We start from the raw sequence: 25,090 nt of genomic DNA, 5'->3' as shown, positions 1-25,090 counted from the left end.
TCCTGGACCAGCCTCCTCTACCAGTTTTGGACCCACGGATAAGGGCAATCGTGGAAGATGCTCTCATTCAAGGGACCTCCGATGCCCTTGCCAGTGCACTCAGATACAGTGACATAGTAAATGATAAGGGCAGAAGACTTGCCATACTGGGTTAGACCAAAGGTCCATCAAGCCCTGAATCCTGTTTCCAACAGCCGCCAATCCACTGCTGGAGAAAGAATACTGGGCTAGGTGGCCCGCTTGTCCTACCTGGCAGGCTCTCAAAACATTGCTAGATTCCTTGCTGTTTATCCCAGGGATAGGTAATGGATCTCCACATTAATAACGGCTCTGGAATTTTCTTCCAGGAACTTGTCCAAACTTTTTTTTTTTTTTTTTTTTTTAAACCCAGCTACACTAACATCTCTTATCACATTCTCTGGCAACAAATTCCAGAGTTTCATTATGCGTTGAGAAAAAAAATGTTTTCTCCTATTTGTCTTAAAAGTATTACTTGGTAACTTCTCTACATGTCCCATAGTCTTTTTTTTTTTTTACTTTTTAACAGAGTAAACAAAAAGCCCCAGCTCGTCTGCTCAGCAGCAATTTTCTGTGCATTTACCCAGAGTAGATCAAATCCCCTCATGGAACCCAACCTCCGCTCCATCGTGGTCTATTTAGGGTTACAACTGCTGCAATGCAACCAGATCACTGTTGCCTTGGGCTGCAACTGTCATTCAGTGAAGGTTGCCCAGTGCTTCATTATCACTTTCTTGCCACTAGGGAGCCTCTGTTTATTCCATGCTTTTTAAAAATCTGTCACTGTCCTTGTCATTGCCAGCTCCTGGCGGGCATTCTAGGCATCCACCACCCTCTATAAAATCATACCCCCCCCCCCCCCCTAACATTATTGCTGAGAATCTATATTGTGACACCTAGTTCTGTAGCTTCCTTTCCATTGAAAAGGCTTGGTTTCTTGTACCTCTTAAATATCTGAATCAAACTCCCCCTCTCTTCTAGGATATGCATATTAAGTTCCTTACTCTCATCTCCTAGGGCTTTTGGTACAAACCTTGCACCACGTTTTGGTTGCTCTTCCCTGGATCATCTCAGCCTCTCGTTGTCCTTTCAGGATACCCTCCAGAGCTAAACACAGTTCTCAGTCTGTAAAGAAGCATTTTTTTTTTACCTCTTTTGCTACTGGTTATGCCTCTCCTTACGCATCCTAGCTCTGGCCGCCATCTTATCACACTGTTTTGCTACCTTGACACAATCACGCCGAGGTCCCTCTCCTGGTCAGAGCGCATCCGTTTTTTTTACCACCTACTGCATTGCACCCCCATTAATTTCTGCGCCCTAAGTGCAAGATTCTGCATTGAATCTTCACAGCCAAGCTCTCGTAGATCACTTTTCTCATTCTCTCTGTTTCTTCAGGGGTGTGTGCTCTGTTACAGATCTTGTCTGCAAAAAGGAAAACTGCTCCTCTGCAATACTGTTAACAAAGATATATTTATTTAATTAAAAATGTCTAGACCGCACTTTTGGAGTTAGTAGATGGTTTACAACGGAACATACATAATTTTAAAACAGGATTTAAATAAATATACACAACTCCGTCGCGCGTACAAAGGAGCACGACAAAGGGGCTCCTTTGTGTGTGACGAGTGCCAAGAGTGCTTGGCCCTGTACTCTGTTGGACACGTCTGGATTCAGCTCCTAATACCATTCAGGTAGTCATGGGCCGAGGGAGATATGGCATCTTGCTTACAAAGCATAATGTTACTCTAATGCTTATTAATGTTCAATCTATTAAGAAGAAATGTAATGTTTAGATGTACACATGCCTGTATGGTCTGAATTTGATTCAACTTCGGCTTTCAAAATTGGCCAGGCCCTTTCTAAATTTAATCCTTCTTATTGTGCTTTAAACATTTGCAGTGTACCCATACTGAAGTGCTCTAGATACCTCATTTCTCCTACCCTCTCCAAGACTGTCAATCTTTTTTAAGCGAAGGAACTATACCGCCTAGCCTCAATCTGTCATTAGGCCGCTATTAAAAAAAAACAAAAAACCCCAAACCAAAACGGGTCTAGATGCTTCTTTGCCTACAAACTATAGACCCGTTTTTTTTACTAAACTTTTAGAGAGTATCGTACTTAAACAATTAAATGCCTTAGATGAAGAAAATCAGATCCTCGACCCACTGCAGTTTGGCTTTAGGGAAACTCCTAATATTGAGACTTTACTTGTCTCTCACCTCGACCTCATTAGATGTGGGCTTGATCATGAACATTCATATATCCTGGTTATGTTAGTGTTGAATGCCGAGGAGATAACTATTGACCATGAGATATTGCTATCCCACTTTAAGGAACACAGAAGTTCTGGCTTGGTTTACTTCATATTTATCAAATCGATTCTTACAGATTAGATTAGCAAGACAATGTTCTATCCGGTTTGCTAACATTACCAGAGTTCCTCAAGGCTCTTCTTTATCATCTTTGTTATTTAACATCTACCTGGCCCTAATCTATAAAATCTTGTCAAACTTATGTGACTGATATTTATTTATTTATTTTATTTATTTAGATTTTTTATATACCGGCATTCGAGACAGCAGTCACATCATGCTGGTTCACATAAAACAGGAGTGCAAAGTAAACATAACAATAACAAAGTGCTGAAAAGGCAGTTACATATAACAAGGTGATAAGAACTTGGCTTAGAGGAAGAGAAAGGACAGGTTATTAATTTACACAAGTAAACGATAGGAGATAAGGTCGACCATAGTGTAGATGGAGATTAGGGGTGGCTTGTAAGTATTAGAACAATTGACGTCTGGGAAGGCTTGTATGAATATCCAGGTCTTTAGTCTTTTTTTTGAAGGTTGAGATGCATGGTTCTATTCTAAGATTTGAGGGTATGGAGTTCCATAACGGTGGGATGGCTGTAGAGAAAGCTCGGTCTCTTAGTGTGCTGTGTCTGGTAGATTTGGGCGGTGGAACCTGTAGCGAACCCTTGTATGCATCTCTTGTCGGTCTTGACGAATTGTGTAGTCGGAGAGGGATCTGTAGGTCAATGGGAGCCAGTTGGTGGATGTTTTTGTATGTGGTGAGAATGGCCTTGTATATTATTCTAAAGTTTATCGGTAGCCAATGGAGGTTCTTTAGAATAGGGGTTATGTGGTCCCTTCTCCTGGTATTTGTCAGAATTCGTGCAGCTGCATTTTGCACCATCTGAAGCGGTTTGGTGTATGAAGCGGGAAGGCCAAGTAGGATGGTGTTACAATAGTCTAATTTTGAAAAAATGATTGCTTGCAGAATGGTTCTGAAATCTTGGGCATAGAAAAGAGGTCTAATTCTTTTCAGAACTTGTAATTGATAGAAACAGTCTTTGGTGGTTTTGTTAATAGTGGCTTTGAAATTCAGGCAATTATCAACTAGGACTCCTAGGTCTCTCACTTGTGTGATTGTTGGCGTGGCTTGCTGTGCAGAGGTAATGGGGTTGTTCTCTGAGGCGATGAGCAGTAGTTCAGTTTTGCCGGAATTTAATACCAGGTTTAGGCTGGTGAGGAGGAGTTTAATTTTTTGAAGGCATGTATCCCAGTAAGCCAGAGTTTTTGCGAAGGAATCCTTAATGGGTATCAGGACCTGGATATCGTCCGCATAAAGGAAGTGTTTGAGGTTGAGGTCTGTGAGTAGTTGGCATAATGGTATAAGGTAAATGTTAAATAAAGTAGGAGACAGGGAGGACCCTTGTGGGACTCCTACTGACGACGGGTGTAGAGAGGATTCTTTGTTCTGGATCTTGACCTTGTATCCTCTGTTGCTGAGAGAGGATATGAACCTGGAGAGTGCTGTGCCTGAGATGCCTATGGCGGTTAACTGGTTAATGAGTAGGGAATGATTGACGGTGTCAAAGGCTGAAGAAAGGTCCAGTAGGATCAATAAGAAGGCTTGACCTTTATCGAGGCCCAGGATGAGGTAATCTGTTAAGGAGATGAGGAGGGACTCCGTGCTTAGTGTTTTGCGGAATCCGTATTGTGATGGGGATAGGAGGTTATTTTCTTCAATGTAGTTTGAGAGTCGGGTGTTCACCAATTTCTCCATAATCTTGGCTATGAAGGGGAGGTTGGCGATCGGTCTGTAGTTGTTTGGGTCATTAGGATCTAGATTAGGTTTCTTGAGTAGTGGTTTGAGAGAGGCCAATTTTAGGTCATCTGGGTAAGATCCTTGTGTTATTGAGCAATTTATGATGTCTGACAGGGATTTGGCGATGGAGTCAGGAATTGATAGAAGCAATTTCGAGGGGATGTGATCCGAAGGGTGAGAAGATGGTTTCATTTTCCGTAGTATACCTTGGATCTCAATGGAAGAGGTGAGTTCTAGTTCTTCTAAGCGGGTATTTTTGAAGGCGGTCTGAGGTGGTGTTGAAGTAGATGTGATGTTATGGGGCAGCTGAGTTAGTAGTTTGCTTATTTTGTTATTGAAAAATAGCGCTAGTTCTTCCGCTTTAGATTTGGCTTGGTTGAGAGCGATTTCTGATGGGTTTATTTGTGTGAGGTTAGAGACGTAGCTAAAGAGGGCTTTAGCGTCGAAGATTAGATGGTGGATCTTGGATGCGTAGTAGTTCCTCTTGGATCTTAATGTATTGGATTTATATTGGTGAAGAGTTGATTTATAGGTAGATAGGGTGATGGTGCATGGGTTTTTACACCATTTGGCCTCATTTTGTCTTAGCAGTAGTTTAAGCTTTCTTAGCTCTAGGGTAAACCATGGTTGTCTTTTGGAAGAATTGGGGTGAGGTTTTTTTGTTGTCAGAGGGCATAACTTGTTGGCTATTGATTCCGTGATGTTGTTCCAAGAACGAAGCGCTGAGTTCGGATTGGTGCAGTCTATTTGGGTGGATGTGATGATAAGTGGTTGCTAAGATCTTCTATGGTGCATGTTTTTCTGTAAGTGAAGCAATGTGAGGGTATGCGAGAAGGAATGGTATCTTTTATTGAGAATGAGGAAGTTATGAGGGAGTGATCTGACCATGGTACCTTCGTGCAGGTGGGGTGCTGGACCAGTTTGATTGCAGTATTGACGAAGATAAGGTCTAATGTGTGTCCGGCTTTGTGAGTGGATTTGTTAACTAGTTGAGTGAAACCTAAAGCGGAGTATGCTGTGAGTAAGGCTTCGCAGTTAGGTGATAATATGGAGTTGTCAACGTGCAGGTTGAAGTCACCTAAGATTATAGCTGGGGCATCTAGATTGATAAGGGAAGTAGTTATTTCGACCAGAGGAGAGGCGTCTATTTCCAGTACACCTGGAGGAGCATAGACAAGTAGAATTTGGAGTTTGTCTGACGAGAAGAAGCCAAATTCGAGTTTCGAGTCGGTATTGGTGGAATGCTGAGTGAATCTGAGGTCCTTTTTTGTAGCTAGGAGGATTCCTCCTCCTTTCTTTTTTCCCTGGCGTGGGATGGAGAAGAAGTTGTATGTCTCTGTGGGTAATTGGTTGATTATTGCAGTGTCTGAAGGTTTGAGCCATGTCTCAGTAATTGCGCATATATCCGGTTTCACATCGATGAGATAGTCGTTTAGTATTACTGCTTTCTTAGTTAGGGATTGAGCATTGAACAGTGTTAATGAGAATAGTGTGAGGCCTAGCAGTTGGGTAATGGGAGTGATCATGATTGGAGAGAGGGATTTAAGGTTGTGGTGATGGGCGTGTCGAGTTGAATGTCCTTTGGAAGATGGACAGTGTGGGAGGATTGGGATTGGGAATGATGGAGACATTCTTCCCAGATTGCTGGAGTGGAAGCTGGAGCGGCTGGAGTGGATGCTGGAGCGGCTGATATAGAATCTAAGTTGAGTCCCACCTGGTCCAAGACAGTCAGTGACATTGGTATCTGCGTATCAGCTATTAGACAGTGGTTACAACATAAGCAGCTTTCCTTAATAAATCTCGCCAAGACCAAATTTTTGGTAATCGTTCTAATAGTGGTGGTGTCCCTGCTAGTCTAGTCCTAAACAACTCTTAGTTTCTATCTTGCCTCACGTCAGAAACCTGGGTGTATGGCTGGACTCAAACTTGTCATTCCGACAACTCATCAAGAGTGTAATAAAACAAATTGAGAGTACTATAGGGCCTGAAAAATCTACTTGAACCGAGTGATTTCAGGTTGGTGGTTCAGGCATCCGTGCTTCCACTCTTTGATTATTGCAATGCTTTTATACTTTGGACTTCCAAAATTAACTCTAAAACCACTTCAACTCCTCCTCAATTCAACTGCACTCTTAATTAGTGGAGCGAAACGCTCTGATCACATTACCCCCACTCTTTTTTGCTTTTTCAATGCTTCCGGTGTGCTTCAGAGTGCATTAAAAAAAAATATTACCTCTTGACTCACAAACTACTCAGTTCCTCTTCTTTCTCTTGGGCTAATTCATTATTATGCATTTACCAACCAACGAGAAGCCTTAGATCTCAGGAAAGGGGCCTTCTTGAGGTATCTTCAATAAAACAGCTAGATTAGCATCCACTAGAGACTGCGTTCTCTGTCGCTGCCCCTGTGTTGTGGAATTCAGTATCTGCATCCTTGAGGCTTGAATGTCCGCAGACATTTAAAGCAGATTTGAAGGTATTCCTGCTGAATCAAGCGTTCAGTTAAGTAGAGCCTGCATACAGTCAATAGTGTCTCCAGCGTTATGAGGGCCCATTCGTATGCTATGTAACCACGGAGAGGACTCTGGCACAGTCCAACAGTTTTCAAGATCTGCCAAACAATTCTTTTGTTTTAGGCTGTTAATGATTGTCAATTGCTGATTTCTGATTGCTGTTTTATGTTCATAATTTTGTTAATTTTATTTGTCAATTATGTTTGTTACTATGTAAATCACTTACGGGCCAATACAGTAAAGCGCGGACGCGGTTACCCTATTTCTAACCCGCTTTAGATGCGTAAGGCGAACCCGCGATTCAGTATCTGGTTTTACGTGTACTTACCGCTTGCCGAAATGGATGCATATCAGTCTCCGCCCGCCGCATGTATATGATATGTTAATGATCGATTTAGCTATTCCCTCTGATACAGTAACATGCACCCAGGTTATCACCTTTTTAACCTGCATATTTACCGCCTACCCTGACCCTGGCGTTTAGTGTGGTGTTCAATCAGCTTCCCGCTGCACGTCCAAGCTGCGACCTCGGACATCCAGCAACCCCTGCGTGCTGAGCCCGCACTCCAGCATCTACAGCCACAGCTCCAGGGCCTCCCTGAGCGCGTACCCGGAGCCGCTGCTGTCCTCGCCCCGCGCCTCCCTGCTGGGCTCCGGGTTGCCAGAGGAGCCCGTCCCGCCCGACTTCGGGGACGCTTGCCGGCACAAGTCGCCGCCCCGGCCGGAGCAGCCGCCACCGCCCCCCAACTCGACCGAGGATCGGCCACGCTGCACAAGTTCCAGGTGACTCCGTGCAGGGAGAGCGGACCCAGCCAGGCAGAGAGGAGGTTTGAAGCCTTGACCCTGGAGCTGGAGAAGGAGCTGGAGCTGCACATGAAGAAAGAGTATTTCGGTGAGTAACTAGTGTGTGGTACTTGCTTCAGTGCGGACAAATGTTCATGGACCTTCCCGCTGCCTTGAGCACCCGGCTGGTCGTCCGGCTTGGACATCCAGCCGGGCGTTCAAGGCAGCGGGGTCTGTAGGAAAGAACCATCCACTTACCTGGTGGAATGACATTTGAAATGACAGGTACCAGCGCACCCTGGATACTGTATACCGCTGCATACAGTAAGAAGGATTGCGCACGCCTACCGCTTCATTGACGCACTTTGGACACCACTTGGATTTGCGTCTAATTTGAATACTGAATCGAGCGGTATGTGAACTAAAATATGCGCGCGGCAAACGAGGGTGCGCCCAGCACTGCCGCACTCTTTCTTATGCATCCTTACTGCATTGGCCCGTTAGAGCTTACACACAAAGAGATTTAAGAAACAGACTTAAGAGCCCCTTGTTAATAGTTTACTGTAACGAGCAAACAAATAATTAAAACATAAACACGTAAAACCTAAATGAGGCCAAATCATTGCACCAGTTCCTGTAATCAGCAGCAAAAACATGAGCTGCTGGGTGCCTAAAAGAAGCCCTGGAAGTGCGTTGCAAAAGATGTGCTTTAACCAGTTCTCAAAACCTCAGGTATGATCGTCCGCTCTTAATTGCTCCTGGCAACACATTCCAGCGGGCTGGGCCCTTCACTGGGATTCATCAAGTCAGCCATTAGTTTTGTTGTAATCTTTCAGTCCTGTTTGTTTTATTGCAAGCCGAATGGGACTTTGACTATAGCAGTCTGTAAATAAATAAAATACGTCTTATCTGCATGACCAATGAGTGGGTTGATAAATTTTAAACGCAGGGAGTGCAAGCCTATGGTATTCCCTTATAAACCAACAGTAACATTTTAAATTTCACAGCCAGTGCACTTTACACACAGAACTATTGTAACATGCTCCTGAAATTATGTGAGCTGCCACATTCTGCAGGAGGGGCATTAGTCATCCAGTGACCATATTGCTGAAGTGTGCCTGAGTGCCTTCTAGTCTCTTTCAGCTTAAAAAGCTGCAAGGAACGGAGCATACAAAGCTTGTAGAAGCTGGCTCTTGATTTGTGGGCAAAGTGACAATGGTGCATCCATAATGCCACTGCGATTGCTGAGTTTGGAACGTCTACAGAGATGGAACACTTATTTCCCAAGTATATCATCTCGGTTTTGTTCATGTTCAACATCAACTTAAGCTCCGATTACCAGCTCTTTAACCTGAAATCTTACCCTGTGCCTCGCCAACTGAATTCTTGATGGGGAATTTAAAAAAAAAAAAAAAAAAAAAAAGCTGGCTGTCCACAAGGTCTGTATCCGACATTCAGGGTGGCCAGCCCTTGACAAACTGGGGCAATATAAACGTTAAAAAGGATCGCCAACGAGGCTAAACCCTGGGGAACATCAGTGCTTAAGGAGGAGCTAGAAAATGCACTCCTTTCAGTCTGTCCTGCAAAGGATTGGGTTTGCTGGCTCCAAGTCTGCTGGTGTTCAGAACGGACCCTAGGACCACCCTTCTCTCCATTTACCATTCTCCCCCCCTCTTATCACCCAACCACTTTCCACTCCAGGGCACTTCCTTGGGGACCAATGTTCCCTCAAATTCTGAAAGGCTGCTTGCAGAAAAATGTGCAGTTTGCACCTAATTTCTTGAGTCTGCTCTGTTTTGCAGCGGGTGCAGGGTTCATGACCTGTGTGCGCATGCACAGCTTAGAGGGAACCGTGCTCGGGTCCCACCCCCAGGCTGCTCAATCTATTAATGAGCCTCCTATGTGGGACAGTATCTAATTCCCTGGCCCCTCAATCAAAGAAATCGATGAGATTCATTTGATACGATCTGCCTCGCGTCTTGCAGTTCACTGGATTGCAGATGCTTCCCTGTCCTTTCCTTCAGAAAAGGCTCCACCAGCTTTGAATAGGATCATCGGAAAGACTTTGTCCTTGAGTGTTAAATTTGGCATTTCCTTATATTTGTTCTTCAACAATGCAATGCAGTCCATCTTTATTCAGTCTGAGAACCTCTCCCTTTCCAATGTTAGATCAGACAACAGAAACGAAGCTGGGTGGGGTGGGCCGACAGCTGCTGTGCCCTGGGGGAGCATTTGACCTTGAAGCTCCTGCCAGCTGGCCTCCCCCCATCCTCCTACCAGCAGAAGTTCTCCATGAAATAGTTGGTGTGAAGTCCTGCGGATCTGATACACACAGACAACTGTCCTAATGAAAGCAATGAATTACTGGAGGCCCTGCTTCGTTGCTGTAAATCCTGTCACTAAGTTAAGCAGGGCCTGGAAATGATGCTCCCTGCGGCTGAGAGGGAACCGAGGTCAGACACAGACAGGATCTCCCCAGGCGAGGGGATGCGTGAAGGCGCAGCAGAGTTAGGCGGAAACTACAGACAGGACAGGCAGTCATTGGGCTGGTGCTGTGTTTAAGGTGTTTTTGTCTGATCACTCGTGTTTTCTTAAAATTCTACACGGCTTACAAATTCTGCCAGGGGTATGTAAACTTATGAGCACAACTGTACATACTGTAAAAATGTAATTTAAATGATTTAGCAAAAACACCGAACTTTGATCAGCAGGTTCTGCGCCGATTCAGAGCGACTGTCCCAGCCTGATTCCAAACAGAAGAATTTGCCGTCCGGCCCCAGATAACGCAAGGCTCAGATTTCTCTGCACCCTGAGCGAGCACAGCAGGGCCCTCTATGTACACTCAGAGCATAGCCCTGTTTCTTTTGGACTGTGTGCCTGAATTTTGCTCTCTTTGCATTAATCCTTCGATCTCTCCTTTCCCTGAACATGCCTGGGTGACTTAGGAGGCACTCGTTGGCCCAGGAGCTGATGCAGTACGCCCACAGAAGTGCATGGCTCAGACGTCTGCTTGGGCCTGAATAAATGCACCACATCCCTGTCCTGCAATGCTATGAGGCCAACCCAGCGGCTTTTTTTATGTCCCATCTCCTAGCCCTCCTTGAAGGCTGATAGTGGTTTGCATGGTGGCTGGGAAGAGCTGGCTCCAGTAAGGCTAATGGTTGTACATTTGGTGGCAGGGCTGTGCCAGCTCCTGGCTCTCATGTAAGTCTGAGATATGCAGTGCTGGAGCAGGTGAGACCCATCTGTTCAACCAATAAAGCTCAGAACCAAAGATGAGATTAAATTGCTTTTGAGAATCCTTCAGAGTTGTTGTAAGAGATATAATAGAGCTTTCTAGCATAGATATAGCAGTCCAAAGTCACGACAGATGGTTTAGCTAGAAAGGGTTTAGAGGAAAAAGTTACCAGTGAGGTTTGTTGAGGATTTCCAGCGCAGCTCTGGGAAGCTTCCAAAATCCCTCTCCCTTCCAGGGTGGGCATCTCTGCGGGAAACCCAATATGCTCCACCTCTGCACTTGAAGGTGTTCCTACGGTCAGTGGTGTAGATGTCCACACACAATCGCTGGGAGAAGACCTTGATGACCAGTCTACGTTCTTTTATTGGCTAACTGGCTCATATAGACTGCCTCCCATATTTGTTTTTTTGGGACTGTCGACGGGTCTGCGTTCTTTTATTGACATCTTTTGGAGGGGACCCTCCCCTCACTCCTAATGCTGCAGTTTCTGAAAGGATCTCCCACCTCCAACACAGAGACATTTTGGATTTGGGCATGTTGACTTTTAAGCACCCACATAACACCTGATTTTCTTCAAACACAAGGTGTCTGCGTAATAGATTGGAATATCAGGTTGGCGTGCAGTTAAATGCACACATGTAACCCTCCCCATTTCAGAACGCTGGTGTAAATTGCGTGCTTATTGCTTATGTGCATGCTTTTTGAAAATGTAATGTCTGCTAGTGGATTGATAAAAACCCCCTGAAAGCAGCCCCTTCCCCCTGCTCTCACACTTCCCTAGAACGGTTTCAGGACACTTCTAAAAAAAAAAACCAACTACTCTTGATCACACTTTGGAATGCCTCTGTAATGCCCTCCTGAGCATCCCTTGTTGGAAACAACCCCCTCCACCCTGGAATTCCCCACCTCGCCCGCTCAGATGTCTCTGCCTTGTGCAGCAAAAATTCTTTGCTTTATGAACATATGCAGCAAACATCAGATCTCTCAGCAACATTTTAACTGATTTATGTTTCCTATAGATCAAAATGTAAATCAGGAAGCCAAGAAATGACATGGTAAGAGCAATGTGTTTGGATTAAGTATCCTTTCCATGATCTAGATGAATGCAAGCAGCTGAGGAAAAAGACATTGACCTGGCTGTAAGGATCAAATCAGTGCAGCAAATGACCAATAGCAAGACAGGCTTCTCAGTTCTGTATTTTTTTTTTATTTGCAATTTTATTGATGTCAAACTTTAACAATTATGAACAATGTGATCAATATACAGAGAATAAACAGCAGTATACAATCAAAATTTCTCCATTCCCCTCTTCTCCCCCCCCCCCCCCCCCCCGTTCATGCGACACAAAAGTAACAGTGCCTAAATAATAAATGGTCAAGTAATGAACATTAGAAATGATGAGCAAGAGGAGTATTCAAGGTAGTTGGTAACCATGCAAAGAGTATGTCTGCTATGACAAAAATGTCAAATGTCTCCAGGAGATGTATGGGTTCCAGATGAGATCGAATTTGGACTTCTTGTGACATTTGAGTGCCGTCAGACGGTAGAGGTTGCAAGCCCTGTCCAGTCTAGTCAGTATTTCGGATGGAGTCGGCAGTGTGGGTCTCTTCCATGTAGATGCTATTGCTAATTTTGTAGCTGTGCAAACCTGCTGAATGAGGGCTTGCACTGGAGTGGGTAGGGTGTTGTCCAGTATGTATAGAAGCGCCTGTTCCTTAGTAAGTTGAACTGGCCTGTTTAGAATTTCGGTTAACATATTAGAAATGTATAGCCATACCGGTTGAATGTGGGGGCAGTCCCATCACATATGCAAGTAAGTGCCTTGTTGTAGGCACTTGCGCCAGCAGAGTGACCCAAAGGTTGAGCAGAAGTGATGAAGCCAAGACGGTGAGAGGTGCCATCTATGCAATACTTTGTAGTTGGCTTCCATGATCTGGGTCGATACTGAGCCATGTGAGATCCTCAAATATTACCACCCATTCCTCCTCGGTAAAATCTCTGCTGAGGCTCTGTTCCCAGGCCAAAACGTGGGTAGGTTTATTCGACAGTCGAGTAGTCGGCAACTTGTAGATATTTGATATGAGACCCCGAGTCGTTTTAGAGTTAGAACAAAATCCCTCAAAGGGATCGCTCATGGGACAGGAGGCCTTGCGAGTTGAGCTTTTGCAGGAAGTGGCGGATTTGCCTGTATGGTAGGAAGTCAGTCCAGAAAACAACAAGGCAGGCAATCTAAAAAAGCCGTAAGGAACAGAGGAATAGATGCCTGAATAGTCTTTTTTCCAAATACTTTAATGGGTGGAGACGTGTAAACCAATTAATAAAATTTGCCCGACTCAGGCAGAGTTTCGCCACCTTTTAGTGGCTGCCTCAGGGGCTCAAAATTACTTCTCGAATTGGAGAATTGAATTGCAATGGATCACATATGAAATGTGTATTCAAAATCATCCACAGTGCCAACGTAACGTATTGACTGCAGGTCAGCGTGTATAGTCTCCACTCATGTTCAGCATGTGCCTGGCACATGGTGTTATAGAAGATTCCAGTCTCCAAGTATTGCTGGGCTGCCAGAGCAAGGCTGAGAGGGGCATGTTGGATAACCAGTCCTGTTCCATCTGAACCCAAGGTTTAGCATTATTAGTAGCGTGCCAATCAATTACTGGGCATAGTTGTGCTGAGGCGTAGTACCAGATGAGGTTAGGTAATTCAAGGCCACCATGGGCTTTAGATTCAGAAAGAACTGATCTGGCCACTCGTAGGGGTCTGCATTTCCACAAGAAGCGGAGTAATTTCCTTTGCTACATTTTCAATGTTGTCGTGCTAACTGGGATAGGAAGGGTTTGAAAGATATATATAAAAATCTAGGCAATACATTCATTTTAAGTGTTGCCAGGTTAGAGATAGCCGATCCCATCTGACCAAGTCCTTATCTATAGTTTGAACGAGAGGCAGGTTGTTAAGCTGGAATAAATCAGACATGTTCTTGCCAATATATACCCCCAAATATTTAAGCTTGATTGATGCCCATTTAAAGGAGCGAGTGGTTTGCAGGGAAGAGACCAGAACTGGGAGACAGGACAGATTCAATATTTCTGATTTATCCCAGTTAATTTTAAAGCCCGAGCCAGTGCTGAATCGGGCAAGCTCGGTTTCTATCTCTTTCAATGACTATATGGGGTGACTCACGGTAAACAGGATGTCATCTGCAAAAAGCGACATTTTATATTGAGTGTTAAGTGCAAAGCCCTGAATCTGAATGTTATTTCTTATGTAGATTGCCAAGGGTTCAAGGAATATTGCAAACAGTATAGGCGATAAGGGGCATCCCTGACGTGTGCCTCTTTGTAGCGGGAATGGAGCAGAGTATCTACCGTTTATTTTTAAACAGGCGGTAGGGGAAGCGCCTGCAGCCCATTATGAAAGGCAGTGCCAAACTTCATATGCGAAAAAGAAAAGGCCAGTGGACCATGTCAAAAGCCTTTTCTGCATCAATGGCCAGTAAAAGACGCTCCGATTGTTGCTTTACTGTTCCCAGAGAACATTGATAATCTGACAGACATTATCACTGGCCATGCGCCCTGGAATAAATCCTGCCTGGTTGGGATGGATGATCTGGGTGATGAAACAATTTAATCGGTCTGCTGGGTCTTTAGCTAGTAATTTAAGATCTAAGTTTATCAAGGAAATGGACCTATATGAAGCACATAAGGCAGGATCTCTACCAGGTTTTGCAATGATAGTGATACCAGCCTTATTAGAATCTGGTAAGAGCAATCCCCCCTCCTGCAGATGGTTGTAGCATTTTTGCAAATGGGCAACTAGTATGGGGCCAAAGGTTTTGTAAAATTTGGCCATAAGACCGTCTGGTCCTGGTGCCTTTCCCACTTTAAGATGTTTTATGGCATTCAATAATTCCAGAGTAGTGATCTCCGCGTTGAGTAGGTCTCGCATTGCCGATGTCAGGCAGGGTAGAGGGATGGATCGGAGCTAGCTATCTACATCCTTAGTTTGGATATGTGCTTCAGCTGCATATAGAGTTTGATAGAATTTCAAGAATTGATGGGTAATGGCAGAGTTGGTGGATTCAAGTTGTCCCTGCTCGTTTTTGATTTTGAGAATATGATTTTGGTAAGATACCTTTTGGTGGGCAAGGATTTTTCCAGCTCTATTTCCCCCCCCCCCCCTCAAAATGAACTTGACTAGCAAGATCTAGCAGATGTGCTATATGTATATAAAGTATATATATGTATATAAAGTATAAATACTTTATATTTATTACAGCCTTTACCTTCTTTCCAGCTTTTGTTTTAAGCTTCCAAGTTCTCTATTCCTTGTTGATTGTAACTTTGACTTATTCTTATCTTTTGTTATGTATAGTTTTACCTAAATTGTTACTTCAGTTATACCCTTGTTAAATGTAAACCGATCCGATATGGTTATTTACTATGAAGGTCGGTATAAAAAACTGTTAAATAAATAAATATGATCAATCTCTAACCTGTGTAGGGCCTCCCTGGCTTTGATTAATTGAGAGGGAATTTTTTGGGGTCCAGTCTGCACATGTTGCGTCAGGGTAGTAATCTGAGTTCGAAGTAGGGAACAGGCTGCCTCCTTTTGTCTTTTCAGGTAGGCCGAGCAGGAAATGAAATGACCCCGTATGAAAGCTTTAAAGCTGTTCCATACTGTTATCGGTGAGTCTACTGACCCAGCATTATCAGAAAAAAAATCTCGGATCACCTGAGAAATAGTCTGGACATATGATGGCTCCTGTAGCAAAGAATCGTTAAGTCTCCAGAAGCGACTACCATGCTCCCCCCCCCCCCCCCCCCCTTTATCTGTATAGATATGAGTATAGGGGCATGGTCGGACCACGTAATTATTCCCACCTCAGCCTGTTGGACTGAGTGAAATAGAGATTTATCCATAAAAAAAAAAGTAAATTCTGGAATATGAATTGTGTGCCTTGGAGTAGTACGAATAAGAGCAAGAATGTGGGAATTTTGCTCTCCATACATCAACCATATGGTGGTCCACCACAAGGTCCTTAAGGGCCCGGGTATGTGTAAAGGCGGTGTGAGACTGCCCTTTAGAAGTATCAATAGCTGGGGACAGTGTAACATTAAAATCTCCACCAACTATTAATTTTCCCACCGAATGTTGGAGAAGAATTTGGATTTCATGAAAAAATACTGCCTGTTCCCTATTAGGAGCATAGAGATTAAGAATAGTAAAATCTGAATCATGAGTTGTAATACATAGTAACAAATAGCGGCCCTTAGGATCCCTAATGCATTGTTTACATTCGAATACCAAATGGGATGCAAATAAGATACCCACTCACACATATGTGGCACTCTCTTGTTATTGGCAGAATAAAATTGATGATTAAATTTAGGCGATTGCATGGGAGATTCATGACCTCTGGAGAGGTGAGTCTCTTGTATAAGTACAATATCTGGCAATGAGAGAGCCATTTCCCTTGACGTTAACAGATAATAATTTCAAATCTGCCATAGTGAGTAAATTGAGGGCGGGAATACAGAGGGAGCTCGGGGCCCTGCACTCAGAAACCCTATCTCAATTCCCCATAACATCTCAATTAGAATGATCCCTGATGTGGGATACAGGAGACCAGACGAAGCTCGTAAAGCATGGTACAAAACTACTCTCTAGCTGTATAAAAAGCATGGCATGTGATTAATAGGATCAACAGTTTTAGCATGAACCCCCTTGGGGATTAAATGTGTCCCCCAGTTTAATAACTCTGCCTGCATAAACCTCCGTGCAGGAGTTCTCCAACCCTGATGTGGGGGGAGCTAACGGCACCCGCGAAAGGAGAGACCCAACATCGTCTCTTTCCCGTTTGTACATTACAAACATTAGAAACCTAATAAAACAAGTTAATAACATCGGAGTTCAAACAGATCAAGCATGTGACCCTGTCACCTAGATCGGCTTGTTTAGGAAACAATACATTCCGATAAGTCTAGTGGTTCCAGCTGTTTAAATGTCCAGTGGAGCAATGCTTTATACCACTGAGGACTATTGTTCGTGGTGCTCAGGTATGGTCTAGCCTCTGGAATGGCGGCGCAGTCTGCTATTCCGTTTGCCCACCGCCTGCCATGCAGGGTATACCATACGAGGGGCTGGCGCAGTAGACTACTTCACCTGTGGTTGTGAACTAGTGAAGCCACATGATAGTGCTGATGAGGCCTCGGCTGGAGTATATATTTTATGAGTAGTGCCCTCCACCACTACAGAGAGCCCAAATGGAGGCAGCCACCTGCATTTCAAATTTTTGCTGCGGAGAAAGGAGGTGATTTCTCTGAGAGATTGCCGGTTTTGCAGGGTAGCGGTCGATAAATCCGGGTAGATAGAAATATCATGTCCCTCCCAGGACCAGACATTACAAGACCGTGCCACCGCCGCAATGCGTTCCTTAATTGAGAAATCAGCAAAACAGACAATGATATCCCTGGGGCGATTGGGTTGAGGTGCTCTGAGGGCTCTGTGTGCCTGGTCTAGGTTTATTTCAGGGAGGGCAGAGTCTGCCACAGTGTTTGTCTGTCTCTGACAGCAAATTGTGGCAGAATTTTTTAATGAGGGCCTGACAGTCCTCTGAGTGCCGCTTCGGGAAAGCCGCGAAAGCGGAGGTTACTAGGCACGACCAGTTTTCCAGGTCAGCGAGTTTAGTTATGAGTTGGTAATTCTCTGATTTGAGCAGATCGCATGTTTATTAGATTGAGCAAGCTCGGCTTGACCCTCTAGCCGCACATCAATTTCGTCCACGCGGTGCCCCATGGTATTAAGTTCTTCGCGAACTTCCAACGTGTGCAAGTAATTCTTGCCGATTATGCCTTTGTCCACCCGGAGGCTGGCGAACCAGTCCCGGAATTCAGCGCGCGTGGGGTGATCGGTAACTGGAGTGTGTGTGAGTTCGGCGCATACCTCTTGGCTGATGGGGCTTTGAGAGCATGAGCAGTCGCTATCTTGGGCCTCAGTCTCGTGGTTGGCAGGGCCATCCATGGCGCGCCTGCCTTCTTTGGAGAATGAGAAGTGCTGGAAATCATGCGTTTTTCCTTTTCGCCGCCATGAGTGAGTCTCCAGCTATCATCCCAGGCTATTGCGGGCAGGTATTAGATCCAGAGGCACTCAGATGATATGGGATTTCGTGGGAGGCTATGGGAGCTCCAGAATTAAGCGACTATCTCGGGGTGTGATGTCACTCCCCCCCCCCCCCCCCCTACTCAGTTCTTTGACATCGGAGCACAGCTGTTGGCACTTGGGGGGAGGGGTCCCAGTGGTTCCTGACATTGGAGCACAGCTGTTTGCAAGCAGGGGGAGGGGTCCCAGTGCTTCTATATATGACCATGCAGTTATGATGCTACCCATGCATATTTTACCATGATTTTATACTATCACCTATATTGGCTATTATGGATAGTCGCGTTATGTTAATGTTAAGGAATTTTATCTTGCAGTTGCTCTGTACCTCTGCTCTGTACTTGCGTGATCCCCTCCCCGTTATTTAGTCCCTGTTATGATGTATTTTCAAACCTGTTGTTAGAATGTGAACCGGTATGATGTCACCTCTAATACCAGTATAAAAAAAAGTCTTTAAATAAATGACATCTGAGCACAGCTGTTTGCACTGGGGGGAGGCCTTCTCCTATGCCCCAAATGCTCGTTGGGGCATTTGAGAGGGTGGTTTGGCATGTATGCATGCAGCACAATCTCTGCGTGGGAATGAGCAGTTGTCGAAGCAGATCATTTAATCCATGTGTCAGCCCAGAATCATCATTTTTGATTATCAGTGGGGTTTTGAGTCCCATATTTCTATGGTAGTACAACTATTTTTTAAACTTAGTTTGAGGAGACTTCAGGGATGTTTAATTTTGGCAGTTTTTCAGTTGGTGGTTCAGGCTTTTGTCTTGCCTCAGACTGATTCTCGCAATGGGTTGTTAGTGGGGTTACCAGTCAAGTGCATTCATCGGCTGCAGCTTATGCAAAATATGGCAGGAAGGTTGATTTATGGTCATCCTTACAGAGTCCGTGCATTTAAGATCATGAGCTTAATGTACAAAGTAACTAAATTGCCAAACAAATTACTAAAAATCCTATCGAAAGTGGAAACTTCTTCATATGTGCATGTCTAGTATCTAAAACTTAACAAATGTTAAAATATACTGGAAACTGTATCAGAAGAGATGTACAAAGATTATAATCTACTGCCTCCCGCCGCCCAATGGGCTTCAAGCACCAGAACGCCATCACTTAACAATCCAGTATGTTAAATACAAAACACTTTACTTTTTAATAGCATAATCAGAAGTTTCCATGTGAAAATTGACCAAAAATCTCTCTCTAATTATCATGAGAAGAACTAAACTTGCTATGGCACAACAGCTTGTCCACCCCCCATGTTAGCCAATGCTTCAGTGAAAACTCGTCGCCTGTTTCAAGGGTTATCCGTTCTCTGCACACCAACAAACAAATCTCATATCAGCACAAACCTTTCTTTTCAGTCTTCCCTTTATTTTGATGTGGAATTTATCAGCATTTATTATAATGAACAAAAAAAAGAGGAAATCCATGGGAAAACAGAGGACCCAATCCACAGCATTCCTCAGCTCATAAAATAAAGCATTGTTGTGCCCCAACAGCTCTAAATAATTTGTGTGGACAGCTATTTGTGAGAGCCCCCGGCTGGCATCAGCTCCAGATGTGAAAGATGCTGGCAAAGAGAAACCAGAAGAATGGCTTTCAAAGAATAGGGAAAGCCCTGAATGATTTTCTGAGGGTGTATTGTCTGCTTCATACAGTGTGCTCAAGTAGTCAGGATGTCTTGTATGACACTTGCTGGAGTCTTGCAAACAAGCAGTTTCAGTGACTGGCCCAATTAACTGGAATTCACTTCCATTATAGCTGTGCTCCATTGAATGCCTTAAATCTTTCAAGAAACATCTAAAAGCATACTTATTCACGTAGGCTTTTGGTTTACCTGGGGCAGATTATTATAGTAACTAACTGCAAGAAACTCAGTGTTTGTAAATAGGGTCGCATGTGTGATGAATAGCTTTTTTTTCAACTACTAGTCACGGTAGCTGCAGGTTCAGTGATCATGGTTTATAAATGTAGTTCCTGAGCATACCCAGATTAGTCCAGAGAAGTGGGTTTTGTATCCCTACCAGCAGATGAAGTCAGAGAGCAAACGTTTGGGCACTGCCATATATACTATAGTGCCACCTACAGTCCCTCAGTATTTCTCTGACTCCAGCAGCATGGTAGAGATACGTCTGCAGTCTTGGTGTTTTTTAGTTTGAAGGTTTTTCAGTTAGATTTTTTTTTTTCCTTTCTTCCTATGGTCACTTCCTGAGGTGTTAGGTACCTTCGTGGACCAACCCTCAGTTGAAGCCGGGCGTCCGGGGGGGTTAGACAACCCTGTCTGGTTTTGTCCACATCAGCTCGGGGTGTGAAGGCCAGGGGCTCCTGGCTACTCACCTCCAAAGCTGTCTCAGCTGTTCCCTTAACCCCTGCAGAAGGTGAACATTGGCTCCTTAAAGTTAATTTAAAAAAAAAAAAAATCAGTGTTGGCCGGCTTTCTTCAGCTGAGGTGAGGAGTCTGTGCAGGGGGGGAACTGCTTATGGGTGGCCGTGCAGGGAGCCTGGCTGTGACTTTTCTCTGCTCCCAGGGCTCTGGGGTGCGTCTGGAGGGAGGAGGTGAGTGTTTCCTCGGCGGCTCCGTTTTCAGCGCGTCTCGCCGCACTTAGCAACTCAGCTATTTTGGCTGGGACCGGAAGGCCGTTTTTTCCCAAGTCACCGGCAGCACGCGCTTTTTCTCATACTAGGCCTCTCTCCTCTTTGCAGACAGCGTGGCGGCGCGGCCTTGATTTTGGGCCCATGATTCAGGCCGGCTGCTTCCCGGGTGTGGGGGGCCCACAGGCTCTTGCGCGATCCGGCCTCTCTATATTTGGCACATTCCTGGGAGATGGAAGGCTCGTCTGAGTCGGCTACTCCTTCCCACAGGGGGGGAACAGAGGCCTCACGCCGTGGATCAGGTGAAGAGTATTCTCCCCCCATTTTAGCTCCAGTAGGGGAGGATCTCACTCTTGGGGCTGGCGATTCAGCATCACCCGATTTCCCCGGAGGGGGAGGGGGACCCAGAGGGGTTTTCCCCTGCATTCATTTTGCTGATGCATCAAGCCTTTTTGGCAAGGAAGCATACAGCATTTACGACAGGGGCAGCCGGGGGACCAGGTGGAACAGTCTGCAAAGCTGGGTCTGAGCACAGAGCCGCAGCAGTGTCTGGGAGAATGCCCTCATCTGGTGGAAGAAGCCACAGGGGCTGCGTCAGCCTCTGCTGTGGAACTAGCAGAGCCGGACCAGATTCTGGATTTGGGAGATGTGGATCTGGATGACCGGATCCAGAAGAAGTCGTCTAGCCTACGGAGGGGGACGATCTCAGTGTGGTGCGACCACTTATCCCCCAGGTGTTGGATATCCTGGGCCTGAAGTTTTCCCAAGAAGACTCCGACAACGAAGGGGTTAATCCAGTCCTTGATGAGATCCGGGGCCCCACATCGTCCTTTCCTCTACCTAAGAAGGTTCGTAAGCTGGTATCCCTCAAGTGGAATGCTCCAGATGCGGGACTGAAGGTGGGCAGAGCTATGGCAAAACTATATTCTCTGTCGACAGATGTTTTGGACCTCCTGAAGATCCCGAAGGTGGACGCGGTGGTGTCTGCGGTCACGAAGAAGACCAGGATTCCAGTAGCTGGGGCGGCGCTTTGAAGGACATGCAGGACCGCAAGCTGGAGATCCAGTTGAAGCGGGTCTTTGAAGTGGCCACGTTGAGCCTGCGTGCAGCAGTTTGCGCTAGCCTTATGCAGAGGGCATGCCTCTGCTGGGTACAAGATTCTACTGCTGGTGGTGATGCCCTGCGTGCCACATGATTGGAAGCGGGCATCGCATATGTGGCAGATGTGCTTTATGATCTGGTGCGGACCTCTGCACGCAGTATGGTGTCTGTCTGTGGTGGTGGCAGCGCGTCAACTCCTCTGGCTTCGAAATTGGGCAGCGGACTTGTCCTTCAAGTCCCAGCTTTGTAATCTCCCCTTTAAGGGCAAGCTACTTTTCAGAGAGGAACTCGATCAATTGGTTAAACTGCTCGGGGAGTCTAAGGGCAATAAGTTGCCAGAAGATAGATCTTCTAAGAAGGTTTTTCCTCCCCGGTCTCGCTTTCGGGAGTATTGCCGTTTTCGAACCGGCAAATATTCCACACCGCAAGCTCTGGGACGTCAGTAGTCCTTTCACGGGGGTCGTCTCTCCAGTAGAGACTCTGGACACCTCTGCGCAGGATCCAGTAAGCCCTCCCAATGAAGCCACAAGCATCCATTCTGTCGTTGAAGCTGTCGGAGGCAGATTGTCCAGCTTTTACACGGAATGGGAAAGGATTACCTCAGACCGATGGGTTCTGGAGGTAATCAGACTGCTACGTGCTAGAGTTCTCGCGTCCGGTTCGGGAGGTTTTTGTGGAGTCCCGCGTGGCCTCTTGCGCCAAACTCTATGCGGATCGGATTAACTGCAACGTATTCTCGAGCTGCGAGCTACGCAGCAGGGACGGGGAAGGTACTCTGTTTACTTTGTGGTTTCCAAGGAGGGCACGTTTTGTCCCATCCTTGATCTTCAGAAGGTGAACCGCTGTCTTCGGATCCCTGTGGACGGTAATTGCCCCTATGCGGAAAGGGGAGTTTTTAGCCTTCCTGGACCTCACAGAGGCGTACCTTCATGTTCCCATCCGGCTGAACCACCAGCGGCTTCTGCATTTCAAGGTCTTGGGACAGCACTTCCAATTTCAGGCCCTTCCATTTGGTCTCAACTGCTCCTCTGACTTCCACCAAGGTGATGGTGGTAGTGGCGGCCTTCCTTTGCAAGGAGGGGATTTTAGTCCATCCTTATCTGGACAACTGGCTGATTCGCGCAAAGTCACAGGAGGACTGCGAGAGATCTGTGCTCATGGTGATAGTGATCTTGCAGTCACTTGGGTGGGTCATCAATGTGCAGAAGAGTCACTTGGAACCCACTCGAGTTGATTTACTTGGGAGCCCGGTTCGACACCTTGCGCGGCAAGGTGTTTCTGGCGGCATTCTGGGTGATAAACTTGCAAGACCAGATCCATTCTCTCCTTTGGAGGATGACTCCCACAATGTGGCATCATCTGCAAGTTCTGGGGTCCATGGCTTCCACCTTGGATTTGGTGCCGTGGACGTTCGCTCACTTACAACCACTGCAGCGTGCGCTTTTATTTCGGTGGAGTCCGGTGTCCGAACAATTCCACCTACCAATGCCGTTGCTTCCAAAGTCAAGAGGCAGTCTGTTGTGGTGGCTTTTGCGTGCCAATCTGGAACGGGGGATGGACTTGGAAACCCTGAATTTGCTGATAATCTCCACCGATGCCAGCCTATCTGGTTGGGGAGCAGTGTATGCGGACAAATCCGCCCAAGGTCTCTGGTCACAAGCTCTACAAGCAATCCTACCCTGGATCTGGGGCAGAATGGTGAGAATGTTCTCTGACAATGCGACAACAGTGGCTTACATCATTCGGCAAGGTGGGACAAGAAACCCTGCGGTAGCGCTCGAGGCACGTCTCCGGATCGCCTGGGTGGAATGTCATCTAAGGGGGATTGCCGCGTCTCATGTCACAGGAGTGGAGAACGTGCAGGTGGACTTTCTCAGCAGACAGCAGCTTGATCCAGGAGAGTGGGAGCTGTCCCCCGAAGCCTGGAACCTCATTTGCGCCAGGTGGGGCATACCGCAGTTGGATCTCATGGCAATGCGGGCGAACACGAAGACAGAACGCTTCTTCAGCCATCGGGAGCAGCGCTCAGTGGGTCTCAACGCTCTGGTGTGCCCCTGGCCCACGGGAATACTGCTTTATGCCTCCCCACCCCGGCTCTCATCAGTCGGCTTCTTCGTCGCATAGAACTCCATCCAGGCAGGGTGGTACTAGTAGCACCAGAGTGGCCACGTCGTCCTTGGTTCGCGGAACTGATTCGTTTGGCTCTAGAGGGCCCGTTGCAGCTCACTTATCTAACGCGCCTGCTTCGGCAGGATCCCATATTTTTGGATCGGGAGGATCACTTCTCTCTCACGGCTTGGCTTTTCAGAGGCGACGTTTACACTTGAAGGGCTATTCCGAGCAGGTCATTTCTACACTCCTGCAGGCGACCAGCCACCTCTATGGCCTATGTTTGAGGCATGGTGTCAACAGCGTTCCTGCAATCCGTTAGCGGTGGATATCCTACAGGTTCTGGAGTTTCTGCAACAGGGGCTCGCTAAGGGGTTAGCATTCAATTCCCTTCATTTTCAAGTGGCAGCACTAGGTGCCTTGATTGGCAAGTTTGACAGCTGCTCGCTGGCAGTGCAGTCTGATATTGCTCGATTTTTCTCAAGGGGGGTAAACACTTGCGGCCTCCCGTCCATTCGGTGTGCCCAGATTGGAGTTTGAATCTAATTCTTCAAGTGCTCTGTGGTCCCCCTTTCGAGCCTCTCTGCAGAGCTTCATGGAAACATCTGACTTTGAAAACTGTCTTTTTGGTGGCCATTTGCTTGGTGCGTTGTCGAGCTGGGATCCCTTTCTTCGGATTTACGACAATAGGGTGTCCTTGCGCACGGTTACGTTTTTTGTTCCGAAGGTTGTATCGGCCAGACTGTGAAGCTTCCGAGTTTCCCTCATTGGTCTCGTGAGCCTTCCTAAGGCAGGGATCTGCATATTTTGGACGTGTGACACATCTTATTGCGTTACCTGGAGATTACCAATGACTTTCGATCACTTGTTCATTCTCTTTGGTGGACCAAAAAAGGGGGACAAAGCATCTAAGGCGACATCTCTTGTTGGATTAAAGAGGCTATTTGTTCGTCAGACATAGCCCACGGACGCCAAGTTCCTTTGGGTCTCAGAGCTCATTCCACCAGAGTCCAAGCTACTTCCTGAGCATAATGTCAGTTGCTGTCGCCTCAGGAAATCTGTAGGGTGGCGGTGTGGTCTTCTTTGTACACTTTCACTTAGCATTATCGACTGGATGTAAGGACTACTGATGAATCGTCCTTCGGTGAAAGTGTTCTGCGTGTGGGTCTTTCGGGTTCCCGCCCAGTGTAGGTTGGCTTGCGTACATCCCACTTGTCTGGACTGATCTGGGTATGATCAGGAAATGAAAATTGGTTCTTACCTGCTAAGTTTTGTTCCTGTAATACCACAGATCAGGCCAGAGGCCCACCCCTTTCTTCAGCTACTGAAAGACAACCTTACTGAGTTTTTCTTTTTATGCTGTTTGCACGGAGCTCCATTTTTTGCAGACATGGTTGAGGAAGCAGTTTTTTCGTTGTTGGTTCGGTTTATTTATTTATTTATTGTTTTTGTTATACCGAG

The sequence above is a fragment of the Rhinatrema bivittatum genome, chromosome 16 (genome assembly GCF_901001135.1).
Source record: "Rhinatrema bivittatum chromosome 16, aRhiBiv1.1, whole genome shotgun sequence".
Taxonomy (NCBI): domain Eukaryota; kingdom Metazoa; phylum Chordata; class Amphibia; order Gymnophiona; family Rhinatrematidae; genus Rhinatrema; species Rhinatrema bivittatum.
Note: the sequence above shows the minus strand (reverse complement) of the source record.